This window comes from Jaculus jaculus, unplaced genomic scaffold (genome assembly GCF_020740685.1).
Source record: "Jaculus jaculus isolate mJacJac1 unplaced genomic scaffold, mJacJac1.mat.Y.cur mat_scaffold_103_1_207660_arrow_ctg1, whole genome shotgun sequence".
Classification (NCBI taxonomy): domain Eukaryota; kingdom Metazoa; phylum Chordata; class Mammalia; order Rodentia; family Dipodidae; genus Jaculus; species Jaculus jaculus.
Genome location: NW_025423391.1, coordinates 150,373 through 163,673, shown reverse-complemented (window position 1 = coordinate 163,673; position 13,301 = coordinate 150,373). Strand labels below are relative to the sequence as shown.

The 13,301-nt window shown below is 41.2% G+C and overlaps 2 pseudogenes; both read right to left on the bottom strand.

The window, feature by feature from the left end:
- Positions 1–9,551, bottom strand: part of LOC123457237 — a 45,488-nt pseudogene extending 35,937 nt beyond the window's left edge.
- Positions 9,552–11,682: 2,131 nt separating this feature from the next.
- LOC123457240 lies at positions 11,683–13,029 on the bottom strand (annotated as a pseudogene).
- Positions 13,030–13,301: the final 272 nt, after the last annotated feature.

Here is a 13,301-nt window from a genome sequence, read left to right as displayed (position 1 = left end):
AACTTAAAAGGGATTTATTTGTGATTTCCTATATGTTTAGCTTGTAAATGCATTAAGAGACAATTTCTGTTAAAGTTTTCATTGTGTTTCACTTCAAGTACTACACAAGTTAAAATCTGATAAAGGATTTACATTTGATTATCTGAAACTCCCCATCTCAGACTTTTATTTTAATGTGGTGGGTGACTTCATTTCCATGGGTACCACCAGCAGGAAAGTCTCTCTTATGGCTCCTAGGACTTCCATTAATTAGTGTGCATACAGTTTTCATTCTCTAAGTCATTGTCATTTCACTGCTATCTTCATCACTTTCTACGGGGATGCCAGTGCCTTAACTGCAAGCACAAATTTTTAATTTTTTCACTTAATATGCTTACATGATTCAAGAAGTTAAAGAAAGAAAACATGTACCCTGTGAGAAAGCTCCCTCCTACTTCATCTCCCATTTAAACAGCTTTTGTTCTCCACAAACAAACCACTATCATTTCTTTTCTCACTCTTCCAGAGATGTTTTTAAAAAGTTTGTTTATTTTCATTTATGTATTTATTTCAGAGCAAGAGAGAGAGATAGAGAGAGGGGGGGAAGGGAGGGAGGGAGGGAGAGAATATGAATGAATAGGCACACCAGGGCCTCCAGCCACTTGCAAATGAACTCCAGATGCATGTGCCCCCTTGTGCATCTGGCTTACATGGGTTCTGGGTAATTGAGCCTCGAACCCAGTTCCTGAGGCTTCACAGGCAAGTGCTTAACTACGAAGCCATCTCTCCAGCCCCAGAGATTTTTTTTTTTAAATGCAAATCCATACATATTCATTTTTCCTTTCTTTTTTTCATATAGACTGCATACTTTATTTTGTACTTTGCTTTTTCCCTGGACAATATATCTCAGAAAAATTTCCACATCAGTAAGGATTTTTATTTATTTTGTTATCACAGAGCACTACCATATGGATTTATCAGAATTACCTAAGGCTGCAAAGAAAGACATGTAGTTTTCCAACCTACTTATCCTATAAAAAAATACTATGCCAAACATTTTGAACAAATATGTTTCAGTTACACCAGTTAATGATGAGTTTCTACTTAACTAGAAATGTTTCTTGGTGGCCTGAGATGGCTCAGTGGTTAAAGGCACTTGCTTTTAAAGCTTGCAGTCTGTGTTTGATTCCCCAGTATCCATGTAAGGTAGATACGCAAAGTGGCACATGTATCTGGAGTTTGTTTGCAGTGGCAGAAAGCCCTAGCAAGCCCTCACATTCTATCTCTCTGTTTGCAAATAAAGAAATATTTTTTAAAACCTTATTATTTCATGTTCAGATGCCTGATAGACTGGTTTGGTGCATGACCAGTGGCTCTGGGGAGGCAGCAGAGGAACTTCTGCATCACATCTTCCTGGAGGCAGAAGCTTTCCTTAGTGCTTAGCGTGAATGCAAGCATTGCACATCCTGAACCGTTCTAAACCTTCCTTTGGGTTTTACAGCTATTAGTCTTTCTTTTCAGTTTCTGCACTTAGTGTAGTAGGTATGCAAACTGACTTCTAATAATTTTCATGGCTCTTTGTAAGACAAATTCTTCAAGCTGTTCAAAATGTATTCCTTGGTATGTGACGATGATGTAATCTAATTTCTTTCAAATAACTATCACAAATTTGAAGGACTTTAAGATTCTTTTTTTTTAAATTTATTTTTACTTATTTATTTGAGAGACAGAGACAGAGAATGGTTGTGCCAGGGCCTCTAGCCATTGCAAACAAACTCCAGACGGACGCATCCCCTTGTGCATCTGCTTACATGGGTCCTGGATAATCGAACCTAGGTCCTTTTGCTTTGCAGGAAAATGCCTTAAACACTAAGTGTGGTGGTTTGATTCAGGTGTCCCCCATAAACTTAGGTGTTCTGAATGCTACATTACCAGCCGATGGAGATTTGGGAATTAATGCTTCCTGGAGGAAGTGTATTGTTGGTGGTAGGCTTATGGGTGTTACAGACAGTTTCCCCTGGCCAGCATTTGGCACACTCTCCTATTGCTGTTGTCCACCTTATGTTGGCCAGGGGGTGATATCCACCCTCTGCTCATGCCGTTATTCCCCCTGCCATCATAGAGCTTCCCCTACAGCATGTAAACCACAACAAATCTTTTTCCCACAACCTGCTTTTGGTCAGGTGATTTCTACCAGTAATGCAAACCTGACCTGGAATTCACTATGTAGTCTTAGGGTGGCCTCAAACTCATGGCCATCCTCCTACACCCCCCCCCCCACCTCCCGAGTGCTGGGATTAAAGGTGTGTGCCACCTTATTTGAGGACTTACCATACAAATTGTTGTTACTTTTATCAGCTTCTAAATGTGTCAAGCAGCACTTTGAACTCATAAAAGAATAGGAAGACCCCTAGTAGTTCTTTTTACCTTTGCCTCCTGTTTGAGTAGCTCTTTCACTGCCTGCAAGATCCACCAAATTCTGTAACACAGATGACAATGAATTTTTAGGCAGGGAAATTGAAGTCCTAAAATACAAAATACTGAAGGAACATTTAAAAAACATAGCTTAGGACATTAAGACAATGAAAGATTTATGCCTGAGAATACCACAGTGTTATTCAGCTTTCTCAAGGATCAGTTGTGGCCCTTAATGGAGGAGCGAGAGTGGCAGCAGGAAAGCCAGTAGAAGCACACAGCAGAGGACACAGGCAGCTGGAGGCAGCACGGCCTAGGCCGGCAGCGGCGGAACCCACCTCTCTTAAGAGAGGGCTCTTGTCTTTCTTTTCATCTCAAAGCCTAGCCCTCTACTCTTGATGTGAGAAAGACTCAATATATATTCTGAATGCCTTACATGAGTTAGAGCTTTATTTCTCTGTGGAGATTCTCAAGGAACTTGTGAGTAATTATATACTCCCTCCTCTAAACTATCTATCTTACAAAGTATCCACCACAGACAATTCAGATATGCAAACACAAGAAAAGCAGCAACGAAGGCATCATGAGTGAAAGAAGCTATTACAGAGGGAGCAAGAAGTCATAAGCAGAGATGCTTTGAGAGAGAAAGTAATGGAAGGAAGTAAACTGAGAGTGATTAAAAGTGGCCAAATCTTTCCTAAGATTTGGAACCTAACAAAGCAGTATTTAGTTGCCTCAGAAGTCTGCCTGATGGACTGAAGTAAGGAAAACTGAATCACGAAGGTCAGATTCAAGAGACATGATCACTTAAATAGTGTAGCACCCACAGGAATGTACCAAGATGAAATAATTGAGACATGTGACCCACAGACAAAAGGAAAGGCAGAAAAAGATGAGTTAAACTTGACTAAAGGTTTCCTGCTTATGTGCAGAATGTTTCTTTGGTTTTGTTTTTCTTTTTTGATTTTTCAAGGTAGGGTCTCACTTTAGGTTATGCTGACCTGGAATTCACTATGTAGTCTCAGGGTGGCCTTGAACTCACAGTGATCCTCCTACCTCTCAGCCTCCTGAGTGCTGGGATTAAAGATGTGCGCCACCACACTTGGCCAGAATGTTGCTTTTAATGGGAAATAAGAACAGTGACTAGGGTGGGAAGAAATTCATTTAGTTCTAGATACCCTTAAGTTTCAGATAATGGATACCAAACTGTAGTAGTCTTTCTGATGATATGAATTAGAAGTCAGACATATTAGACATATTAGACCAAATAAGGATTGGGCAGTCAATGACACAGAAATGTTGACAGAATCATGAGAGCAAGAAAGGCCAAAGACTTTGATAAGAGAGTAGGAGAAAAGATAGGCAGGGTGAATGAGCAGAGCTAAGAGAGCCTGGATCTTGCCATCTTCCTGGGGCTAGGACACTAGCTAAAGCTCACTCTGTGGGGAAGACTTCGTCCCCAGAAGACTTTTACTTCCGGTTTGGCCCAGACAGAATCTAAGAAGCACAGATGATATGTCAGAGGAATAAGGGAGAGAACCAAATATGTTAAGAATATTAAAACTAAATTAAGAGAAATGTCAAAATTACGGTAGACTACTACAAGTCAGAGTTAGAAATAAAGCAGGAAAGGTTTTATCCATTTTTTTGGTATTAATAAACATGAATGGGATACTGCTACTCTTCAGTTGAAAGGATTTATAGTGTATAATGCTAATCATAATTGTGCGTGTGTATGTGTGTAGCTGAGGGTTAGAGCACTTGCCTAGCATGCCCAAGGCTCTAAAGTTGATCCCTAGAGAGCAAAACAACAACCCCCCCCCCAAATTCTCACCATTTATAATATAAACTTTCTCACTGTTTCCAAGAAAAACCTTAAAGAATGTGTCTTAAGCATTCTATCTAGTTTTTTTCTTGATTGCACAAATCTAAATTATTATTAGCTGAAGTAAAACAAACAAAAACTCCCAATTCTAAGATTATTAAAACTATCAGATATGTATAGAAAAGAACATTACAGGGCTGGAGAGACGGCTCAGTAGTTGAAGATGTTTACTAGCAAAGCTTGACAGCTTGGGGTGCAGCCCCACCCCCAGTATCCATGCAAAGCCAACTAAATGCACAAAATGATGTGTGTACCTGGAGTTTGTATTCAGTGGTAGAAGGCCCTGACTCACCCATTCTCCTCCCCCCTTCCTCCCTCCCCCCCCCTCATAAATATTTTTAAAGATTTTTTTTAAGATTACATAATCACATTAGTAGATGGGAATAAAAAAAGAAACTCAACACCTGTAACCTTCACAGGTAAATTAGGAGACAGAAGTCTGTCATACCAAAGCATTTTCTACTGAAATTAAATTGTGTGTGTGGATGCATATACACAGGGGGCCATAGGTTGATATTGGTTATTTTCCTCAATTCTTCTCCACTTTATTTACTGAGGTACAGCCTCCTACTTGAACCCAAAGCTGCCTAGTGTAGCCAACTTGCCCCAGAGACTTCTTTATCTCTGCCTCCTGCATGCTGGGATTACAACTCAGCCACAATCCCATCTGGTATAATATAAATGGGTGCTGAGCACCTGAACTCTGGTCCTCACCCTGTATGGGAAGCACTTTATCAAGAGCCATTTCCCCAGGCTCCTAAATTCTCACTGAAACATTTTGGCTAGTAATTTGAGGCTATTGATAAGGCCATTTAAGCTGCCAACTTACTAGTCTTTTCCCCCCATTTATTTAGCTAACAATTCTTATTAAAGCAAACATCCAGCAACTGAACTATCTTCTTTCAGCCTGTATGAAATTTATTATGGTATATTAATACTCACCAAATGTGACACTTTAACAGAGCCATCACAATTTGAAGATTCACCTTTTTCTCTACTTTCTAAAATCTAAACAGAAAAGGGAACTTGTCAAAAATGAGTTAATTCTTATTTAGAAAGATCAGATATAGAAGGAGGAATTACCTACCATTCTGAAAATGGCATGTGAATGACTGTTTCTTTGATTCATTTTGGCTATTCCACAATGTCTGTTTTCTGTAAAAATGAATTATATTTCTGCTGCATATATATTAAACTCAAAAAAAAACCCCATCACTCTTTTTCCCAGTCTATTGATATAAAGTGTAGTCAAATTGTATTGTATTTTAGCTTAATGGTCTTACTTTCTCCCTTGGAGAGCCATTGCAGAGCCATTTCTGATGTATAAACCACTTCCTCTGTGAGATCAGCAACATATACATTCCTCTAAAAATGGTTTAATCATGGAAAGATGAGAGAAACAGTCAGTTTGCTTTTCAAAAAGAAGTTGCAACTTATTGTAGAATTCATCTGTGAGTGTTAAAAAATGGAAGCAGGGGCTAGAGAGATATCTCAGTGGTTCTGCAAAGCCTAAGGAGTTTGATTGCCCATTACCTACATAAAACCAGATGCACAAGGTGCTCATGCATCTGGAGTTCATTTACAATGGCTAGAGAACCTGGCATGCCGATTCTCTTTCTCCTTCAAATAAATAAAAAGGAAGCATTATTTTGTAGAAAATAGTAATGTATCCATAAAATTCACAAAACTGCATATGTTACAGTACACCAGATTCTATCCTGATTCAAGTTTTCTTTTTTAAAAATATATTTCATTTATTTATTTGAGACAGACAGACAGGGAATGGGTGTGCCAGGCCCTCCAGCCACTGCAAACAAACTCCAGATGCATGTGCCACCATGTGCATCTAGCTTACATAGGACCTGGGCAATCAAACCAGGGTCCTTCAGCTTTGCAGGCAGACGCCTCAACTGCTAAGCCATCCCTCCAGCCCTGATTCAATTTTTCTATTGTCAGCACATAAACCAAAATATTCCAGCTGCTAATACATTGAAACTACACACACTGATTCAAAGATGGATCTCCACAAAGACTTAGAATATGAAAAAGAAAGAAAAAAAACAGAAATTGGAAAAATTTTAAATCATTCCAAACAACGTGGATAATCACATGTGTTGGAGTCACCTTAATTCTATTACTCACATTGATGTCTTCCCGAATTATCAGTGGTTTCACTTTCTGAGTGTTACAAAGTAAACCTGTAATGGTTTCATTATATATTTCCATGTAAGATACCCGTAAGAGAAACTCTCTCTCAGGAAGCTAAGACAAAAAAATAGTTTTAACACATTAGAGAGCACCCAATTATACAACATAATCTTGATGTCTGTTTTCTAATAGTTTTTAATTTTTTTATTTTTAGTTATTTGACGGAGAAAGAGAGAAAGAATGGGCGTGCCAGGGCCTCCAACCACTGCAAACGAACTCCAGATGCATGGGCCCCCTTGTGCATCTGGCTTACATGGGTCCTGGGGAATCGAACATGAGTCCTTTGACTTTGCAGGCAAATGCCTTAACCGCTAAGCTATCCCTCCAAGCCCTGTTTTCTAATATTAAAGAGGAAAAGAAGTTATTTTTATAAAACAAGCAAAACCCATGGTTATATGTTAATAACAACACTCAAAATACAAAAGGGCTATTGCAGAAATAATAAAAGTATGCTATCATTAAGAACAGAGAACTCAATCCAACTGAGTAGGCTCAAAATAAAATTCTAATACTTTACCTTAAATAAAATGCTCATTTAAAACTAGGCCTTAACTAATGAGCTTGGGGAGTCTGGCCTTCTGACTTCTTTCTATTTTTACCTACACTGTTACTGTTCCTTAGTCATCACTGGTGGTAATGCTGAACTAACCATTTGGTCAAGAATTCTTTAGCAGTTAACTGAGTTGACTTTTTTGTTGAGCATATTCCTGTTGCATGACTCCATGGGAAGAATGAAACAAGTTTAAGCTTTATAAAGTATGTGTAATAAAAGTGAATCAGTGCAATCCCTTTCTTCTTTTCGCACAGAAATCAAGAGGAAGTTTCAAGCCTGTTTTAATCATAATTACAAGAGGAAGACACTAATTTCTATCCAGTTATTATTAGTTTACCTATCTTTGTAAGAAGTCAGTGAAATTATTACCTTCCTAATTTTTTGAAAAATGTCGTGTATAGCTCTCGGGATGATTCCTAAACAATTTTCTGAACCCATCATGGTATGTGTTTTTCCTGATGCAGTCTGCCCATAGGCAAATACAGTACCTGTAACAAACAAACAAATGAGCTCAAAGCATACAAACAAATGTTTGAAATAATCCTGTAGTGAGTAAGACTAACAATGCTGCGGGATGGACCCAAAGACTTAAAATGCTTCTGCAGCACAAGGTGAATACAAACCATTGTAGCCCTGTATGGCAGAATCGATGATCGGTACTGTGATTTCGTCATACACATTTTTAGTCGTTTCATTACTATGAAAGACACGATCTAAAAAGATACAAGTTAAACAAATCAACTGTGTTTTCACTGAATGAGTAATTTCCCAAAGATAAAACATTGTCAGGATCTTAAATGGTGCCATATTTAAGACAGTATTTTTATCAAGTTTTTTCTTTTCTGAAAATATCCTTCTCAAAGGTTAAATGTGTTGGTTCTCATAAACAAAAACTAGTCAACTCTGTTTGTTTGTTTTGTTTTACGAGGTAGGATCTCATTCTGGTCCAGGCAGGCCTGGAATTAACTATGTAATCTGAGGGTAGCCTCGAACTCTCGGTAATCCTCCTACCTCTGCCTCCCAAGTGCTGGGATTAAAGGCGAGAGCCACCATGCCTGACAACTCTATCATTTTCAACAAGCAGTAGAGTGCAGTGATTGTATATGGGGTTCAGGGCTGTCTGGGTACCAATCCTGCTTTTTGTAGCCCAGGTTGACCTTGAACTCCTGATGTTCCTGCCTCACTACAGGGATTAGAGGCTACTAGGACTTTTAAAAGCTAATTTTGATGCTGTTGTAAGCTTACCAAAACTGAAGGATTTACTCCCATCAATCTGATAAATAGCATTATAGTCAGTTTTCCAATAAACACGAGTAGCTTCTTCCAGTCCTTCCCTAAAATATAATAATAAAAAACCTTGTACTTTAGGACAATATAATTGATCACAGAAATCACGTGACAGTAAAGCTAAGTGAAAATATTTCATGTGATGAAGGACAACTGAACAGATGGGAAAATACATGAGAGAATGATGTAAAGTCTGCTTTGGAAGGCTTGAGTGCTGAAGTAGGGTTTAGTGACTATTTTCATTGGAGTTCCTAGATGAAGTGCTTCACTCCCATCCAAGTACCTGCACTGGAAGGAACAGATACACACTGAAACTCTGATTATGTCCTTCAGGAGGCTTCACTGCTAAAGTGAGATTTAGTGACCTCTTTCTCAATGGAGTTTCTGAATGAAGTGCTTCACTCCAAGACAAATTGTAAGTAACAGATACAAAATGCAATGCTGATTATGTTCTTCTTGCTTTAAACCCTTAAAAGCCTTCTGGAGCTGGTGTAGGGGCGTAAGCCTTTAATCCCAGCAGTCACAGGCAGAAGTAGGAAGATTTCCATGAGTTCAAGACCACCCTGAGACTACATAGTAAATTCTGGGTCAGCCTGGGCTGGAGCGAGACCTACCTCGAAACACCAAGAAACAAACACAAAAACCTTCTTAAAATTTCTGAAATACCTGATATGCCACAAGACACTTGAATCACCTCCCTTCTCTCTTCAATGTCACTTTCTCCTAAATTCATACAAACATGCCAAGTATCACATTGACCAATCAATCTGATTAGGGTCTACTTTCCATTAACTAACCAACTAACCTATTCTTCTATTCATAAAATGTCAGGATTTTCCTGACACCCATTCTGCCCCTCCCAAACTGTCATCTCTCCATAGGTCTAATGACTGACTTCTCCAACCATCCTGCCAGTCACCATGTTTGCCTTATGTCGACACCTTTTCCCCCAAATTATATTGTGAGCTTATTAAACTCAACACATTCTTCTGGCTTTTCAAACCTGAGGGACGCAGCTGGCTTCCTTTCTGTTCCCGTCCACAGGTCCACAGACAGGGAAGGCGCTGTGTGCAGCGCCCACCCCGCCAACCAGAACCGGAGCGGGGAGGTGCTGACAACCGCCAGCCCAGCACGGACCCGCGGCCAGGCCCGGCGCCCCTACCTGTTACAGACGGGCCTCACCCGCACGCACACGGCCACGGCCACGGCCACCTCCTCCGCCATCCGGCCTGGCCGAGACCCAGTGAACAAGGAAAAGGAAATCCGTAGCTGCCTCCGCACGGCTGGGCTCTCGCCGACCGAGTGAAGTTTAAAATTTGCCTAACGACACTCTGGTTCAGCAGTGGCATTGTGACGTCACGGCTGCGGAGGGGGCTCGAGACATGGCGTAGTGCTCAAGGCACTAGACTGCAAAGACAAAGGACCCAGGTCCGATCCCCAGGACCCACGTAAGCCAGATGAACAAGGTGGCGCATGTGTCTGGAGTTTGTTTGCAACATTTAAAGGCCCTGGCATGCCTATTCTCATTCTCATTCTCTCTCCCTCCCTCCCTCCCTCTCTCTCTCTGTCTGTCTTTTAGCCTCTTTCTCTATCAAATAAATAAATTAAAAATATTTTTTAAAAATTATGGGTTGGAGAGATGGCTTAGCAGTTAAGTACTTGTCCTTTTAGCCTAAGGATCCTGGGTTCAGGGCTCCATTCCCCAGGACCCATGTAAGCTAGATGCACAAGGTGGCATGCATCTGGAGTTCGTTTGTAGTGGGCGCCCATTCTCTCCCTCTCTCTCTCTCCCTCAAATAAATAAATAAACATAAAAAGAATTATGACTATGTATAGAAAGGTGACTTAGTGGCTAAATTGCTTGCCTACAAAGCCTAACGACCAAGGTTTAATTTCCCAGTACCCACGTAAAGCCAGATGCACAGTGGCACATGCATCTGACGTTCATTTGCAAAGGGTGGAGGCCCTGGCACACGTGCTCCCCCCACTCTTTCTCTTTGTGTCACACTCTCTCTTTCTGCTTGCAAATAAATAAATAAATAAAACGTTTAAAATTTTATTTATTTATTTGAGAGAGGGAAAGAGCAGATAGACAGAGAGACAATGAGCGCACAGGGGCCTCCAGCCATCACAAACAAACTCCAGACACATGCGCCACTTTGGGCATATGGCTTATGTGGGTCCTGGGGAATTGAACCTGGGTCCTTTTGGCTTTGCAGGCCTTAGCCTTAACCTTAACCACTAAGCCATCCCTCCAGGCCAATAAAGCATTTTTTTAACACACGTAAAACTTTATTTTAAATTTACTTAAGCACACTGCATCCCCCGTATGGAGTGCTGTGCTGCAGAGCCCAGACCTGATGCTCTTCTGTCAAGCACACAAATGGATCTGAACAAGTGCTTCTGTTTTGTCTCCTAATTTTGATCTTAAATACAAAACCAATTTTGAAATCAATTAAGAGTCATTTTGATTCAAGAAATCCTAGGAGTTCTGCACCTTTAAAAACAGTTTCTGACAGCTTTCCCTACTCTTATCACTACTGGCCCATGCCACAAATGCCCACTGGTGCAGGAAGTAACATTCCATAAAAGAGGAACCTAAAGCCTTCACCCATCACCACCAACATTCTGGTGGGTGGGCTCACCCTGTGGTGCAGCTTTTTTGAGTGGGAGGGCATGGGGCAATCAAAATGGATGAGAAAACATCTTGGTAAAGCAGCTGTTATTTGTCCACAGAAAGAGTGGAAAACAGTGATACAAAAAGAATTAATAAAATATAAACTACCATTCTGCATTTCCAGAACTTGGCTTTGTACTTGTACAGTGGACTTGATCACTATACGCCAACATTTTCTACAACAATTATCAAGTACTTTTATTATTAAATAATTAAAACTGCGGTTTTGACCATCAAGTCACATATACTGGGATGGTTAGAAAATCAATTTACTCAGTTATTACTCTGTGAAGTGCACTTGTCAGCCTGGCAAGTGTAGAGGAATTGAAAATTGAATAGAAGTCTCTCACTTTAAACTGGACAGAGGGAATTCTCAAATTAAAACCATAAAATTTTTTAAAAAGGAAAAGGAGCGTCAGGGGAGCTAACTGGCAACATTAATGCTAGACAGCACAAGACAGTGAAACTGATCAGAACCTCAGGACATAATTGCCTTGAAAAGTTTTCTTTAAAAAAAAAAAAAAAAAAAAAAAAAACCTAACCCAAGCATGGCCTTAAGTCCAGCCAGTGCAACATTTCGTTAAGTTTCCAAAAAGCAGTCACTGGTGTTCACTGATGATGACCAATGCAGTCCCTGTGTCCTCCTCCCAGGTGAAGGGTTCCTTTGTCCCATCTCCTCTAACTACAGGCGATGGTCTCCAACTGCTGCTCGGCCTCTGCGCCCATGGCCGTGGCCTGCAACTGTTCTGTCTCGCTCTGGATGGCACTGGGGGTGACCGGTTTCCTCTCACTGTGCATATTGTTCTCGTGCCTCTTAAGATCCGAGGCCTTGGCAAACACCTTGGTGCAGGAGCCACACACGAAAGGCTTTTCCCCTCGGTGTCTCTGTTTGTGGTCCTTGAGATGGGACTTCTGTTTGAAGGCTTTGACACACATATGACACACGAATGGTCTCTCCTTACTGTGGACTCGGTGGTGCTTCTGCATCTGGGGTGCAGATGAAGGACTTCCCGCACACCTCACAACTGCAGGGCTTATACCCTGTGTGGATCTTCAGGTGCTCCTTCAGGTGGGCCTGGGTGGTGAAGCCTTTCATACACATTTCACAGACGAACGGCCTGTCTGCCATGTGTAGCTTCTCATGCTTCCTCAATCTGCCTTCGTCACAAAAGTTCTTACACACGCCTGGCAGGCAATCTGCTCCCGGGGATGGTCGTAAAGCAAATACTAAAACTTCATGTCACTGGTGGCTGTGGTCCAGCCTGACGTCTGTTCATCTTTTACCTCACTCATTCCTTCATGAAACGTTAAGGCTTGAGGGGTCTGCAACCCTAAATCTTTGGACTCAGGGGTCTCCATGGATTCTACTTCCTGGCCGTAGCAGTTGACTTTTCGAACCTCCTCACTCCCCAGCTCCTTCAAAATTGCTTTTTGAACCCTGAGCGTGGTCGTGGGTGACTTGCCGTCCTCCAGACTCAGGGGAGTGCCTTCTACACTGTCGTCAGAAGGACTGTCATCCTGATCCCCGATTTCCTCCATGTCATCGTCTCGGGCATCAGCCGCATCTCCTACGGGGCAGTTTATTTTGAGGCAGTATTTACTCTTGGACTGACTGTTGTTTTCGTCGGGACTAGACACATCACGCTTCGGAGAACAGAGTTTATCCATAAACCGGATACCGAGAATCTGACTGGAGGACATCATTAAGTTAACATCTTCCTTCTTCACAGATATCTTGGCTGTGTACATGTAGTTCAGTACTTCTTCGAATATATCGGAACAAAGGAAATCTCTCTCTATTACTGAAGAACTGTGGACCTCAAGTTTCTTGAACAGCTTCTTAAAATAGGTGCTGCAGGCAGCGAGAACGCATCGGTGTGCTCTGAACTTCACATCTTCCACCACAATAGCAATGTCACAAAACTCTCCTTCCAGGCACTGTTCATTGAGTTTTCAGAAACAGTGTTTTATGATCATCGTCATTGTACTTAATGGTTTCAGACATACTGATGAAAAACTCCATGAACAATCCAGACTATTTTCTTACTTCCTTGAACACCGAAACGTTCGGATCAGAATAACTCTGATCGGGGTATGCCGGACCCTTGCCATTTTGTGTTGGGTACATAGCCCTTCATGTGTTAAAACAGAAGTACAGATGTCCAACTGTTAACATGGGAGAGGTTAGGTGATTTTTCTTTGTACACCTGTGTGATGTAGCACACACCTGTCCTTACCACTGCACTGGAGAAATCCAGGTTGTCCTTATCCCTACATGCAGGCTCATCAAAGTTTGC